Consider the following 15,608-nt stretch of genomic DNA (forward strand, 5'->3'; position numbering starts at 1 on the left):
GTGTTGTTATTGTTGTAGCTGCTTCCTACGCTCCTTTCACTTTCTTCAAAGGCAGAGTTTGTTGCTCAAGTACTCTATAGTAGGCATTCTTTATTGCCACACAAAATAATTGCTCGAACTTTAACAAAAATTTTACATACAAAAATAATTTGTATTGTTTCCTTTTCTTGTCATATTTTGCCGTTCATACAAACGCACACATTTTTTTCAACATAAAATGTTAATATTCAAACAAATTGTTGACCATTAAAATATTTAAAACGTAACAACGTGTGGCAGCAAAATCATAACGGAAATGTATAACACAAATACATGGAAATATAAGTGGGTTGCTACAAATATATATGTATATACACATGTATGCGTATGTAATCGAAAGCCGCGTTTGCAGAGCGTATAGCGTGTTTTTGTTGTGGCCGATTTATTTTTCGGGATATTGAAGTTCCAAACAATTGTAAAATGAGCTCGAAAATTATGATTCGGCCGCAATGCTATCAGTGTTGTTGCTATAGCGAATAAACATTTTTTTCCTAAAGCTGCGGGGGGCAGAAAAGCTTTAAAATAAACCAAACAAACAAAAAGCGCTCACCTCACGAAGCTTTAATATTCGTTGCAAATAAAAAAGTTTTCATATAAGAACTGGATTTTGTTCTGGCAGTTTGTATGGCAGCTAAATGATATAGTGGTCCGATCTCAAAAGATTTTTCGGAGATTATAGCACTGACTTGAAAAATAATCCACATCGAATTTAATATACCCTGTTCAGAGTATAAATATATATGTGTATACGATTATATATAACTACTTACGTACATTACTGTTTTACATAAAATATAAAATATTCGTGTAGGAATATTAAAATTTAACAAACAGCTAAACAAAAGCACTCAACGGCATATGTTACGTTGAGACCCACAATGCAACGCAAATTTCAGCGTTTTAAAGTTGAAGCATATTAAAACATATATGCATAATACATATATATGTATATTAGCTCAACGATTTGCGCAGCGACTTTTAAAATATTGTGAGCTCCATAGCAGCTTTTCTAAGTACCCACACTCATAAGCAAGTTTCGAATAGCTAATAAAGTTTTATGTATGACGAGCTTTTTATACCTGAGCAATAATTTGTGGCGCACCCTAAGTGTGTTAGATTTTATTGTATAAATGAAGAATGGAAAAAGTAAGGAATTTATATCGCGCAGACTTGAGGTAGCTCGACGAAACTCTATGTGGACGCTTCCATGACACTATACGCCCTAAAACTATCACAACTTCTATACAACATACAGTCTCATGCGTCTGAAAGTCTTAATATTTAACGTTTTGGTAGTAAGTGAAACTTATTATATAAATTTGATGAGCGCTGCTATAATTGCTAAAGTAATTTTTCATAAAAAGTTTATATGGGTCTTAGTTCGAAGAGGAAATTTAGGTAAATAGTGGATACGAGGACAACTCCTGATATTCAGATAGATAGATCAGATTTCCACATCCACTTTATGATAAAATATTTTGAAGTTTCTAATGATCTATTTCAATAATCTTTGAATATGTCTGTTGAGGACAACCGATATGAAAATATTTGCGCACTTTAGCGGCTGTGAATTTTTGTCAGTTCTGCTGCTATCAATAATGCAGTCACTCAGAAGCCTCTCATATAAAATTCTGAAGTTGCATAAATACGATCTATCTAACACTTACAAGTACCACTAATTTTCTTGACTGGCTTGTTAATCGTCTAAACTATTTTAATTAGATGACAATAATCCAACTTCAACAGCCAACTTCTTCCTCACTTCATATTTCCAAACCATGAAAGCCTTCTAATGGTTTGACATTATCAATTTTCAGAGCTGAAATATATACACCAAATTAGCAGTACCACTGTGGTTGGTTTGGATTACAAGGCTGATATCGTTTTCGGTGTTTATGCTGGTTCCATAATAGATATTCAACGAGGCATCATTCTCTGAAATTATTAGGGCGCTGTTTTCAACGGCTACAATAATAACAAGGGACCTATTTTATAAATATGTTAATGATACTCCCTATTTGTCGTCTGGAATATGGGGCATTCTAAAAAACTTAATAAGTTCCGGTTTGTACCCAATACCATGGATTTTCATAAGCCTTGAGAATTTAACTTAAATTAGGTGCCCAATATTGCCTTTCCTTCCAGAGAGCAGTGAGATAATTTTGAGGTAGACAGGGATGGGGATACGTATTTATGCGAATGGGTCCAAAGTAGATAATCGAGTGGGAGGTGGTGTCGGATGTATACTAGAATCGCCTTCCGACTACTGTTACATGAAAAAACTGTATTAGGTCTCAGGATGAAGTGATATTCCTGACAACTGTGAAGCAGATGAACTAGCCAGAGAATCACCAAAGGTGGTAGACACCACTCTACAATAAGACTCCGGAAAAGAGGGAATTTTTATGCCTCGGTCTACTTGTAGACCCTAGTAGAAGTGCTAACAGTCTTATTGGCAGATATGCCTGCAGACTGGGAATACCATACTATTGCAAAAGCTGTAAAGAGGTAGAATAAGAAGAGACTATAGAACATCTTTTTTGCAAATGCAAATCTTTGTAAAGAAAAAGAATCGCAACTATCGCTCGAGTGTTTTTCGACAATATGATGAACTTCATCAGAAGTTCAGCGTGGTTCAGGGAGGACATAATAGTGTGAGATGATTTATTCTCAGTGGTTTACTAATGGGTTTCCTAAAGGCCTAGGTGCGTCGTCAAACATCTACCCTACCTACCTACCTACCTAATGAAGCGAACCCTCAGAGACTGATCATATGCCAAAACAACTTCGAATGAATGAACTTTTATAAGAAGCTTTTGCGAAATGGGAATAAACTCGATGAACTTATCGTTCATGATGCTTGCAGCGATACTTCACGCTCAAGTGCAAGCTCACCTATGTCCGCATGGCTTCGATACACAAGCAGAACATGTGGCAGGCGCTTTACACTTGAAGTAATTCAATTACGCCGAAACTACAATAACAGTTTTCCACTACTGGACTTCGATGGTGTTCAGTGAAGGCGCTTGTGAAAACAAAATTTTTTTTCAGCACTTGAGGCACTTTTCGTCGACACATTTTTTTTTTGCTCTTTCTTTTATTTCTCACGCGCTGAGTCGGTCAGAATTTCTTCCGGCGCTTGGCTGCGCAGCAATTTCTATCTGTAGCCGCCACATGTTTTCTGCCACAGCAGTATTGCTAGGCGACTAGGCAGAGGCTAACTGCCGGCCTCACAAGGAATTATTTAAGTGGAGTAAAAATGCAATAATAAATAAAACAAATAAGCGTGAGGTTACTGTGAAACAAAGCAGCCAAAATAATGCTCTTTACAGCAACACAACAACAATAATAAAGCCCCACATATTATTTTCACTGCCAACGCGTTTCCGGTGCAAAAGAACTTTCACTGCTTTGAGATTTATTTATAAGTTTGTTCGTGTGCTTGGCGCTCGAGTGAAGAAGTTTCCGCAATTCATCTAAATAAAAACTTATGAAATTTGTATGATGGAAATGTTGCTACGTTTTTTATTCCGTTATATTTTGCACCGCATTACCTATTCTGTGGGGAGCTAGTCGCAGTGAGTCGCGCCAAGCAATACCAAGCTGACTAGCAGCTACTTGAACTGCGGTTATCCTAGCCCTTACACTAACATAGTTCCCTACTTTATATTACCTCATATTTGTATTATTGTGTTATGTTTTTATTGTTGTTGTTAACGATGGAAGTTGCAATCTTGACGTGCGCAATAAATTCAAGTGTCTTCAACTTCGTTGCTTGCCGCGGCTTTTGTTTTCGCTTTTAAATTATGACAACTGTGGGTTGGTTAAAGAAGTGACCTTGTAGGAAAGTTTAAAGAATCTTTACAGTTTAAGGATTGTTTAAAACCACTTCATATAGGTTAAGTGGATTAATTATAGTACATACTACAAATCAAGTAGTCGAGTTTTTGTTTGTAAGGCTTTTTCATTTGACGAGGTACTTTCAGTGGTCTAGTTGTTGGGACGTATAACTTTATATATTTCGGAAATCTAAAATTCTTCCAACTGAACAAAAACTTACATGTGATATGTTCCAGAAATCATACAAAAGATATGTGATACATTTTCACACAACAAACATGTGATACATTATATATTACTGAAAAAATATCTGCCTTTATATCGGTAGATCCTACTAATTCGATGCAATTATGAGTATACCAAATATCCGTAAAACTTCTTAACATTTGAATTCTAAATAAGTAAATTAAAGGTCTTTAATTTCTGAAAAAGAGCTTTCTTTCTAACTAAATTCAATCTAACCTCAAAGATTGCAAGTGCTTCAATATTGAAGATTTCCTATAGGGCTGTATCTGTGAATTTATTTTGGGCATTTCGCCATCACGCCACTGAAGTACTTTTTAAAGTTTTAGCCTGACGGAAATAAAAATTCAGAACTACCATTTTTTATAACTTACTCGTAAAAAATGACTACGTACTATTACTATTTGTTTTATTAGCATTAGTTTTTACAAATCACTGGATTATACTCGTAGGCGTATAGTAGCGCATATGTGAGTAGACACAAGTTATAAAAGAATGTAGCTTAAATTTTTTTGAAATAAATTGCGGCTTCCTACTCAGTCTTACAATCATTGGTATAAATTGACTTTTTTCAATCGGTGTAGTACAGTGAAGCTTTTTCATTTGCCTCACCTGAAGAGTACATTGTACTCATGATATAACTCAAAAAGTACTCCACTGAATAGTTTCCAAAATATAATATTTTACTTTAATTAAAAGTAGAGCGTGTGGTAGAATACACAATTTAAAACTATCCTGAACCACCGTAAAGAGGGAAATCCCCCATAAGGCACTTATGATGTCTATAAAGTAGAACCACTCTCCTCTCTGGGTAGTAGTTATGGAGCTCTCTGTTGAAAGGGTCCTCACCATGGTGTAGTATATTAACATCCCATATTAAATTAATTCCCTTTGGAATAGGTCGAAGGTCAAAAATATTTATATCTCTAATTTAGAGAAGAGGAGAGGCGTTGCTAGGGTTAGTAGGGGTCTTCAAATATGCCAGTCCCAGCATCACCAATGCTCAGTCCATATGTATACTGTGACACCAAACCGAGTCTAGTTCCGGTCGTTATTAAGTAATCTGATTGAACATAATATATTGATGATAATTGGAACCCAAATTTTTGTACGTCCACATCTAATGTATAAATTTCGAGAGCTATAGCGAACCCTATATAAAAGGGGAGTACCCGCTAATAATGAAATGAGCAAACCCTTTTGCAAGCTCATTAGCATTGAATTTTTCAGGAATTTTAGTTAGAATAATAACGCTAACCTTTCCGAAAACAACCGTACTTCGAAGTAGTATGTCTACCGCTTTCTTATTGGGAGTTAACTAGTATGCAGTGATAGCTATGGTATATTATATGATAGATATTTAATAATACCACACTTTTTTTTTTTCTTTGGATGGTTCGAATTCCTAAATAATCTCGCTAGGGTCAGGAAGTAGGAGAAGTTATCGCGAGCTGAGCCGAAGCTTCCAAGGGTCTCAGCGCCCAAACCTAGAGCTGTCCAAACTACTTTGGATTCGTCAACGGGTTCAATATTGCTAAGGTCTTAGCCAGACATAATTTCCTGATGGAAGTCGATCGTTTCAGATGCTCCCACTGTGCAGCGAAAATAACCTTTCCAAAAAATCGCTGGTTCAAATCTAATATACGCATAGAAAGCTTGTAGTGCATATAACACTGACCCCCCAATGCTCTCAATTTTTGGTCAGCTGGACAGCAAGATAAGTAACTCACCTATACAGTAACTGACTTAATAGGAAATTGAGTTGTCAAACTTTGCCGCAAAGTAAATACATTAACAAGTCACCAATTTGTCAACTTTTTTTTAGGGAAGCTCATTCGAGGTTCGGGGCAAAATACAGACAAAGAAAGATATCACATGTGAATATCCCAGCATTGTGTTCATAAATAAATTGAATGTGTTAACACCTACTAGAATATAAAGCTGAAATATAATATAATATGCACACAAACACAAATGTATCTCCATATATAGATGTGTATGTGTGCGTGCAGGGGGCAAAGAAGGAATGCCTGCGGTTGAGTGACACGCCCACAAAGTGTTGACCCACAGTGGTCAGAGCAACTAAAATACACTGCGCTCTAATACCACCAGACAAAATAGAAAATTATAAGGGACTTGTGGACCTGGTTAGTAGTTGTTGTTGTTGTAGATGTAGTGGTAGTTATGGCAGCAACAGAAAAAGCCGCCTAAAAGCAGCTGTCAATGGCACAAGCACATCAGTGGCAGCAAAAAGGCGAACACAGTGACCATACAAACTTCGCCACACACACACTTCGGCACACTGTGTGCGCGTGCCTATACTGGCAGAAAAATCACAAGTAAAGCGGATGTGGAAGACAATGTGGAAGCTAGAGTAAAAGCATAGCAGAAAAAATCTAAATAAATAAAGCATTGCAGAGCGCACATGTGTGTGCGCTGAACACAAAGGCGACTACTGCACGCCCTCTACCATATACCAACCATATGGATGTATGACCGAGGCCACAATGTGCCGCTCAAATGCAGAACCGGTCGATGTGACTGAGTTTGCTGTGGTGCTCGGGAGTATGTCACGTGGGTATGTATATTTATATTATGTACTGAATAACGGAACTTTTGACTGTGACAACATTGCTTTTTTATATGCGAACTTTTCGTATGCAATGACAAGTCAACGTAAAATATGACCTTACTGTGCCACTTCTTTGGCAGCAAAAATATCACCAGTGCGAGAAGGCTTTAATATTATACTCATATGCGAGATAGTTTTATACTCTTGCAACATGTTGCCACAGAGTATAATAAATTTGTTCGCCTAACAGTTGTTTGTATCACCTAAAACTAATCGAGATAGATATGGAGTTATATATATATCAATAAGCAGGATGAAGAGACGAGTTGAACTCCGGGTGTCTGTCTGTTCGTCCGTCCGTCGGTCCGTCTGTCCGAGATCAATGGGTGAGATATGTAATTCAAATTCAGAGAGGATCCTTTTCTGACAATAGTATGCCTGTGTGTCGAAAATGGGTTGAATCGGATTAATACTTCCCTTGGCCCCAAATACACCTAATATTAAGATTGTTCAACTTCCGGGTGACTTTATAACGCGTATATCGGCCAATAAGTGAGCTATTTCAATGAAAGTGAGAGAGCGTATTTTTGTCACAGTATACCTCAAATTTGTGTCTAAAATGTATAAAATATAATGAAAACTTGACCAAACCCCCTTATAACTAATATCAGGATTTTCGAACATCCGGCTTTCTAGTCCATATAGTTGGTGATGGTATGTGTGATATTTGAATGAAACCATGGAATTTTTATAAGTCTGTGGCATGTTAGTAGTATTTGGTATTGGCAAAAATAGATAAAATCGGGTAAATACTATCCTCAACACTTATATACTGCATATAATGATTTTCGTCTTTCTAACAAGTTTTATGTCAAATATGTCGTTCAATGCCGCCAATATATTCGATATAATGACTTCCGCTTTCCACCTGACCTTAAACCGTTCAAGTTGGTCAAAAAGTGATATTTTGATGAAACTAAATGGACAAGTTTTCTTAAAAATTATGGGGTTTGGCGTTGATTTATAATATATACCTTGTTTTAAACCTCATATCCCTTATACAATGAATTCCGATTCTCTGGTTCACGTTTTCCACATGAACTCAATATATTTTGAATTAAGCTATTTTTGTCGATTTAATATCGCATACATCTTATTTGCAGTGTTTTTATTAATTATTTTTAGTTACGCGATCTAAAATATAACAATAAAACTGATTCTAAGTTTATGGCCTTCAATATAGGTCAAGCAGATACCAAATTTGATTGCAATTTATTTACGATTTTTTCACAACATTTCTTTCACCAAATTTTTTAATACAAAGCTTCTCAGCACCTGAAAGAATTTGCCGGGCTTTGATTCTTGCAAGTTGCAAGAGTATAAAATGATCGCTTGCACCTGAACTTAACCCTTCCTCACTTATTTATAGATATTTTGAGGTTGCTGACTCTTGGCTTCCACTTTATGTAGTCTATTTGCAGAACTCTGTTAATATTCGATTTAAACAAAGTTTAATGCATTTAAATGCCATAAAACTCCAAAAATAGATTTAGAGCTGCTTCAGTCGATCTGAGCTTATTCACTTCTCTAAGCGAACTTCTTAGGCTGACGAATTGCTTCAAAAGGTGGTAAGGATGGCTTTAAGGAATTAAAGAAAACAATATTTTTAAAACCTCCTGCGATTAATGTAAAATATTATATACATGTCACTTTTTAATACCAAATCTAAAATCTTTTTAAGACAATACATAATGTTTGTGCAATTAAGCGCTATAGTATTCGTTCAAATTCTGCAAAGCAGCCTTAAGCAGCGATTGTTTGTCATGAAGCATTTACGAGCAGCTCATTTAAAGTGAAACGAATTAAATTCGTAGATAATAGTTTTTGAGATATTTAAATTATTTCAGAATCTTAGTTTTTCTTTTAGAAATTTTTGTTCTTTAATTTTTTTATGACGTCACAAACTAGTTTTTCCGTTATATGGAAACACGCAACGACAAGAAATTGTCAAATAAGAAAAAGTAAAAAAAAACCTTCTCACTATAAAGATATGTACATATATTTGTTTTCGATACTAAAAATACTGCCGTGAAATTCTTTAATTAGCGGTCACGACTCTGAAATAACGTTAAATCAAAGACATATTCCTTACATTAGGGATCTATCCGAAACTTGAAGGTACATCCAACTGTCAAAATCGTTAATTTTATTACAATTTTCCCTAAAAAGGAACAAACAATTTAGCAGTTTAAATGCTTTAGATTCGAAAATTATATACCCTGCAAGGTTATTTCACCTCAAATGGTTGAAAGCTAAACATTCAACAACCATTCGGACGAATTCACGACATTGTACCTTAACTGTCCCCTACCATACTATTAAGTGCCTTTTCCGTGAACACTTTTTAACCTTTCGATCACTCACCGTTACTGTGAAATAATTTTGTAGCCCTCCCTGTATTGTTGGTGATAGAAAATTGCTTAGACAATATTTGATGGAAATCTGTGGTCTGTGATATTTCAGCAGATGTCAGCAGATTATTTGATTCGATATTTATTTGTATTATTCGACTAGGAACCTATAACACCGGATATTCACTTGGCGTTTTTCCTTATACTTTATTTCTAGATATGAAACATCGTGCTTAAAAGTATATTTTCCTTTTTTTTTCTTTCTTTTTAGGCGTTTCCACAGAAGCAGCCTGATCCACCTAAGTTACAGTCTAAACTATCGGTGTATATGTGGATTGCTATGAAAGCTGTACCATTCTTCTTATCTACAGAGAAAATAGGTTACATATACAATGTATGAAACATCAAAAGAATTATTCTTTTAAAGAACTAACGATAGTTACTTAAATTTACATAAAACTTCTACCACTACATTATAGTAAACTTATTTAATGATCTTTATATACGCTAACTGATATAGATTTCGTGCTTGACTGTGGATAGAGAGATCACATTCTTGTCTTTTGACAAGCGAAAATTTCTGAAGACTAAATAATCTTTGTTACATCGACGAAACGAGTATGACAATCTGAGTTGATTAAGCTATGTCCGTCGGTCTGTGTATACGTGAACTAGTCCCTCAGCTTTTGAAATTTTTGACACGCCGTTTTCTCCCCAAGAAGCTGCTCATTTGTCGGAACAGGCTATCGGATCGTACTTACACACCATATGATATAGCTGCCAAAACTAATCGATCAAACTTTAGTTATTGTATGGAAAAATTTTTCATATGAGAAGATATCCTCACAAAATTTAACATAGATTATTCTCCAAAGAAACTCTACATTTACCACAGAAATTATTCAGATGCGATACCGATCGAACAAAATCAAGTTCTTTTGTGGAACCTTTTGTAGTTGTGAAGAGTATTATAGCTTCGGTGCAACCGAAGTTACCATATTTTCTTGTTTTTTTTTCCTTTTTTATTTTCTCCATCCTCTAATGAATCGAGATTTGTCAAAGTGAACTATTCTACCACTATCCGACAAGCTTGATGTGGGAGTAGAAAATGGGTAAAACCAGTTATACTCCTATATGCAAGTATTGAACATGCAAGCAGGGTTGTATTTAGCAAAACTTAAACGCTCATACATACTTATATTATATACAAGTATATTTGTCTGAAAATGTGCGGAATGCACATATCCATGCGCGGTTATCAAAAGCAGACATTAAAGAATGACACCAAAGAGCTTGTCGAGTGGGTGTACCACATATACAGGAGGCCAAAGAACCAGCAGAACTAACGCCTAACAAGCGGCAAAGTAGTGAGCAAAGTTGCTTAACTTGCTTACTCTGTGAAAGGAAGTCGGCTGGAGTGAACGTTTAGCTCTTTAAAAAATTGCAATGCCAACGCTTTCATAGATGCCATTGCCAACAAAATGCTAGCACTCAGTACAACGAGTTGTAAATTACTGTGAAGCGCACAACTACTCAGCCTTTTGTGCAACTACACATTAACCGTTAGCGAACAGCTGTCGAAGTTCAATCGAAAAAAATTGCTACACACCGAGACCATGCATACTTACATACTTAGATACTTATGCATATGTTGCAAGTGCAAAGGCTTGCTCCACACGGCAAGTCGGACCGAACATTTAACGCCATTAGCGCGCGACTACAACTACAACTACAAGTATTTTGAAGAAAATGTATCTTTGCAGTGGATAAAGACGTGGACAAACGTTTTGTTGGTAGGCGGTTTGTGGCCTGCGGCTTGCCGCTTGTGACTAATGCAAACCCCTAGCCACCTCGCCACGTAACGCGAAATCGGAAACTTGTCCGATGGCTGTCCAGCGTAAAACCAACGAACCATTCAAGCAGTACAAGCCATACATTGGAAGAAGGTGTGTCCCGCTGGACATTAGCACTGTCGCCGAACATCAGCGAAAGCAGTCGAACAAGCGAAGAAATATTGAAAGTAAAAAAGCAAAACCCAAAAAATGTGGCAACGTGTGCTCACTCATTCGCATGTAGCTGGGCGGCTGCAAAAAAAAAAAACAAAAACAACAAAAAGCACCTTGGTAAACCATAAAAAATCGTCAGTTCGTTGGTTTTGTTGGCGGCCAACGATCGCTGGGGAGCAAATAAACGAATTTACGTTCGAGAAATTTATCAGCCACCGCACTAACGTGACTAAAGTGGAGAAAAATTGTCAGCCAGCAAAAGTAATGATCGCAGGAATTTCGTCTAGCAAATGTACAAGACAAAACCAACAAAAAACCCCAAAAAAAAGAAAAATTGGAAAATCACAAAAAATTTGCTGAAATAAAAATGCTACAGCCAAACTATTTACAAATGGGCGAAAGAAGCTAAGAGAAATGTATACCCGCGCGTTGCCAGTTGCAAAAACCAGCAATGAATTGTGTAAGAGCGTTTACTCTGAGTGGAGGGCAGCAATGCAATGACACGCCGAACAAAAAGCGGAAATGAATCATTGCATTATTGAGTTTGTGTAAGTTGGTGATGTCGCGCGGTAACGCCTATCCATTGCACTTTGCGCCGAGGGAGGAGCTGTCGAACAGTTTTTACGCTCAGCTGAATGGAACATCTTGCGGGACTCACTTGAGAAAAACAAAGAAAAAATTGGCAAGTACTCGTGTTTTAGAAAAGCGATGATAATATATACAGACGAGAATAGCTCGATAAGTACTTTTAGAGCAAAATAGGAGCTACTATCTACAATTTGAAGGACCTTAGAACTATCGAACATCAGATCTTTAAAATACTGTTCAACAAAACCCGCATTAGCAGCTCTATTTGTAACTGGACCCTGTTTAAAGTAGTACTTACTATATACAAGTCGGAAATGAAGACGGCCAAGAGAGTTTCGTGAAAAAGCCTTCTGCACAACTTCAGCGGAGGGTAAAGGTATCGTGCCGCTGATTGTCCCCCATCTACTCGAACTCTGTTAGATTAGGCCACATTCCGAAAGCTTTTTGACTAGTTCATCTCGAAAACCGGCAAGAGCTCACATGTTATTGTCAAGGATATCAAGTCTCTACTCGTTGCTGTTAAAAACGCAATGAGTTCGTGGGAGCTTCTTTTAGGAACTTTCCAATAACTTTAGCTACCGGCTACCAGACCATCATAGGATTTCCAAGCTGAATTAAGGTAGCATGTACTGCTTTGAAGTTAGATTCAGAGAGATATGCATTCGATAACTGAACGGCAAAACTCGCTTTGATAATAGAATGGCAATATTGGATTTGTGCTCGCTGGCAGTGACGGGCAGGGGATTTAAGGAATGTCGTAAAATGGGGTTTAAAAAGTACCATTTTATACTTATGGACTTAGGGTCTAAAAGACTGAAATGACCTACGGACCTTTTGCAAAATTACTGGGTTTACCTTCAGCTTTCGTATGGCATACTCTGAACACTTGAACAATGGCACTTCATCGCCTTTATATTGAATTATATCCAATATAATAAAAATTGAAAAATCAAGTGATTTCAAGTGTAGAAGGTATAGTACAATTTGAGACGTTTGCTGTAGCGACAGGATATATAAACATACATATATGTACATACACATAAACCTATATATTTGGGAAACATATATCTATCCATATACCTATGACTCAAAAAAAAAGTATATTACCTGGCAAAATTGTTGTTATGCTGTTCACGAGAGCGGCAATTTCATGTTTGTTGTGTACAAAATTGAATTCCCAATAGCTTCCTGTCAGAGCGGTTGCAACATCAAAGGAATAACTATGGCAGTGCATAACTTCACAAAAGTATTGTTATGTAAATTGGTTGTAGATATGTACGAATAGATTATAAATAGATGTAAAAGTATAGATATTTAGCTAAATAAAATCGGATTCACCCAGTAGAAGCTAGTGTGTAATTCTCAGTTGTACCTAATATTGAATTTGGAACATAATTTATTCGTCGAACCATTCAGAGACGTATTTTAAGAGGAAAGATATAGACTCATAGACTAGGCCATAAAATGTTAGGTCTGCCCGTCTCATAGTAGAGGATTCCCTGTTAACCCCACCAAACATACATCAAAACCTTTCTGAACGCGATTCAACCACGTACGTTTGTGCTTGATGCTGTCATAAGTGACCCATTTTTCAAAACCAGTAACCATCCGCTTTTAAAGTGGATCGATGAGAACTTGTACAACGTTAGATACAGATTACTACAGCCATCTAATGGAAAAATAATGAGTTTCTTTTGATTAGACCGTTATTAGTTTGAAGCTTGACTCCATTTTTGGTTGATGTTACCGTAAATATGGAGAAATCGAAAAATTATATGTCAGCGAACTTGTTTGCCAAGTCAAAAATATCTTAAGATATTTAAATAGAAGTGTAGAGCGCACTTCTGGTTTCTCATCTGGTTTTAAAAGTTAACCTGTCAAATTTAGTATGAACTTTGATTGACGAAGAAAATTTACCAGATTTTTGGAATAATCTAAAATATCTAACACATATTCGCTATTCGGTCAATTCAAATTATTTTGTCAATATCTTTCGTCACCAAGCTTAAGTAGAACGCATTAAATAATGATCCATACCTACAAGAACGATGTAAAAGAATAGCCATTACTTGTTCAGTGAGGTAGTTATAGCTTCTATTTTGCATCATATTTAACGACTTCGACATTATTTAAGGGTGCCTACCTTCGAGAACATACCAATTGATGCACACACTCTTCCTTGTCAATATCTCCACGCGCCCATTTAAACCTATCCATTCAATACTTTTTTCTCTTCGAAGGAGTTCTGTCATATCACACTGTATATTCTTGAGACAAACATCATCGACTTAGATAAAGTTGAATACTCAAAAACAACAACAATTCCCACTGTTTTGTTGAAAAATGAACAAGTGCCAGAATTCTCAGATGCATATCGCACCCTCTACTGGGTATATTCCCCACATTTATTTCACATTATTGAAATGAGTGATCATATCATATCATATTTCCTTTTACATCACTCAAAATACGAAATTAGCACAACAATGGCGATGCTGAAATGCACAACAAACATTTTATTATGTAAAAGCGCTCATACATACCAAAAGAAGTTGTTTCGCATATCCGTTGCGCTTCCGCTGAAAGTATAGAATTTCGTAAAGTTCATAAAATGCTTACATTATGTGGAAGTAAATAGACATATAAATGTATATGATTCATGTTAATTGGTTATGTGTATAAGTATGTATGTGTAACGATTATTGGGTATAGACGTCAAATGCAAAATGTCGGAAATCAATGAGCGCTTTATTTTGACGCGTCTTTTCAAAGGCAACAAAATTGACGTTTAGCGTAAGAGCGCGCCGCGACGCAGGAAGTGTGGCAGATGGCTGCTTCGAGTTATTTGTTGTTGTGAGTTAATGTTAAGTAAGCAAACTTTGATGAGTATATATATTTATGATGGAGTCGCTTTGAGAAATAGATAATAATATGTAACTTATGCTAATGTTTTGTAAATATTGAATTCACCGCTTTGTTGAACATACAGTGACGGACATATAAATAGAGCTGTAAAATGAAAAAAATTGGTTTCACGTTTATATTATTATATAGTTTCAAAATTTAGTATTACGAATTACAAAGGGTTGCCACATAATATATACAATAAATATATATAAAAAAAGAAAAAAAAAGATTAACCCTCACGCGGTAGACCTAATGCAGCTTGTAGAAAAGGTTTTTGCAAAAATATAAATATATGAAGTTGCAACTTTTTTAAATAAAACTTTCTTCAAAATACATGAAATCGAAGGAAATTTTGCAACACAGCGAGATTACAATTTTTTTTTTTTAAATTTTGAATTTAAGCATTTGGAAAAGAGTTACCATACAAGAACTTGCCTTATACGGTCAGTTTCTAAGACAGCTATATGTTAAAGTGGTCTAATCTCGAAAATTTCTTCGGATATTGTACCGTTGCCTCGAATAATAATCCTTGCCACATTCCGTGAAGATATCTTGTCAAATGTTTTCTATATAAAGACTGTTATGTTTTGATCGTTTGGTTTGCATTGCAGCTATATGTCATAGTGGTCCGATATCGGCGGTTCCGACAAATTAGCAGTTTCTTGCGGAAAAAGGGCAACTGGAAAATTATAGATCGATATCTCACAAACTGAGGGACAAGATCGCGTATATCTAGATGGAGACACGAACAGATAGACGGATATGGCTAAATCGGCTCAGCATGTCACGCTGACCATTTATATATATTTTATAGGGTATTTTTTCTACGTCGCCCCTGATCATTTAAATATCACAAAAATACTTAAGAGTATATGCCATTATAAGGATATAATGGTATTTTTTATGGCCGCCAGTGTATTCTATATATGTATACATATCCAAGATTTGTCTACAATAATCTACCTCTCAAAGAAAACCTTGCACCGAGGCCGAGTGATGTCG

At 36.1% G+C, this 15,608-nt stretch overlaps 1 protein-coding gene across 1 annotated transcript in view; it reads right to left on the reverse strand.

The window, feature by feature from the left end:
• The window catches only part of LOC106618861 (uncharacterized), a 323,886-nt gene that overhangs the window by 264,482 nt on the left and 43,796 nt on the right, over window positions 1-15,608 (reverse strand). The window contains exon 2 of the mRNA XM_014236756.3: window positions 14,243-14,278. The gene's annotated coding sequence lies outside the window, so the exon portion shown is untranslated. The remainder of the gene's footprint in view (window positions 1-14,242; window positions 14,279-15,608) is intronic.

This window comes from Bactrocera oleae, chromosome 5, assembly GCF_042242935.1.
Source record: "Bactrocera oleae isolate idBacOlea1 chromosome 5, idBacOlea1, whole genome shotgun sequence".
Classification (NCBI taxonomy): Eukaryota; Metazoa; Arthropoda; class Insecta; order Diptera; family Tephritidae; genus Bactrocera; species Bactrocera oleae.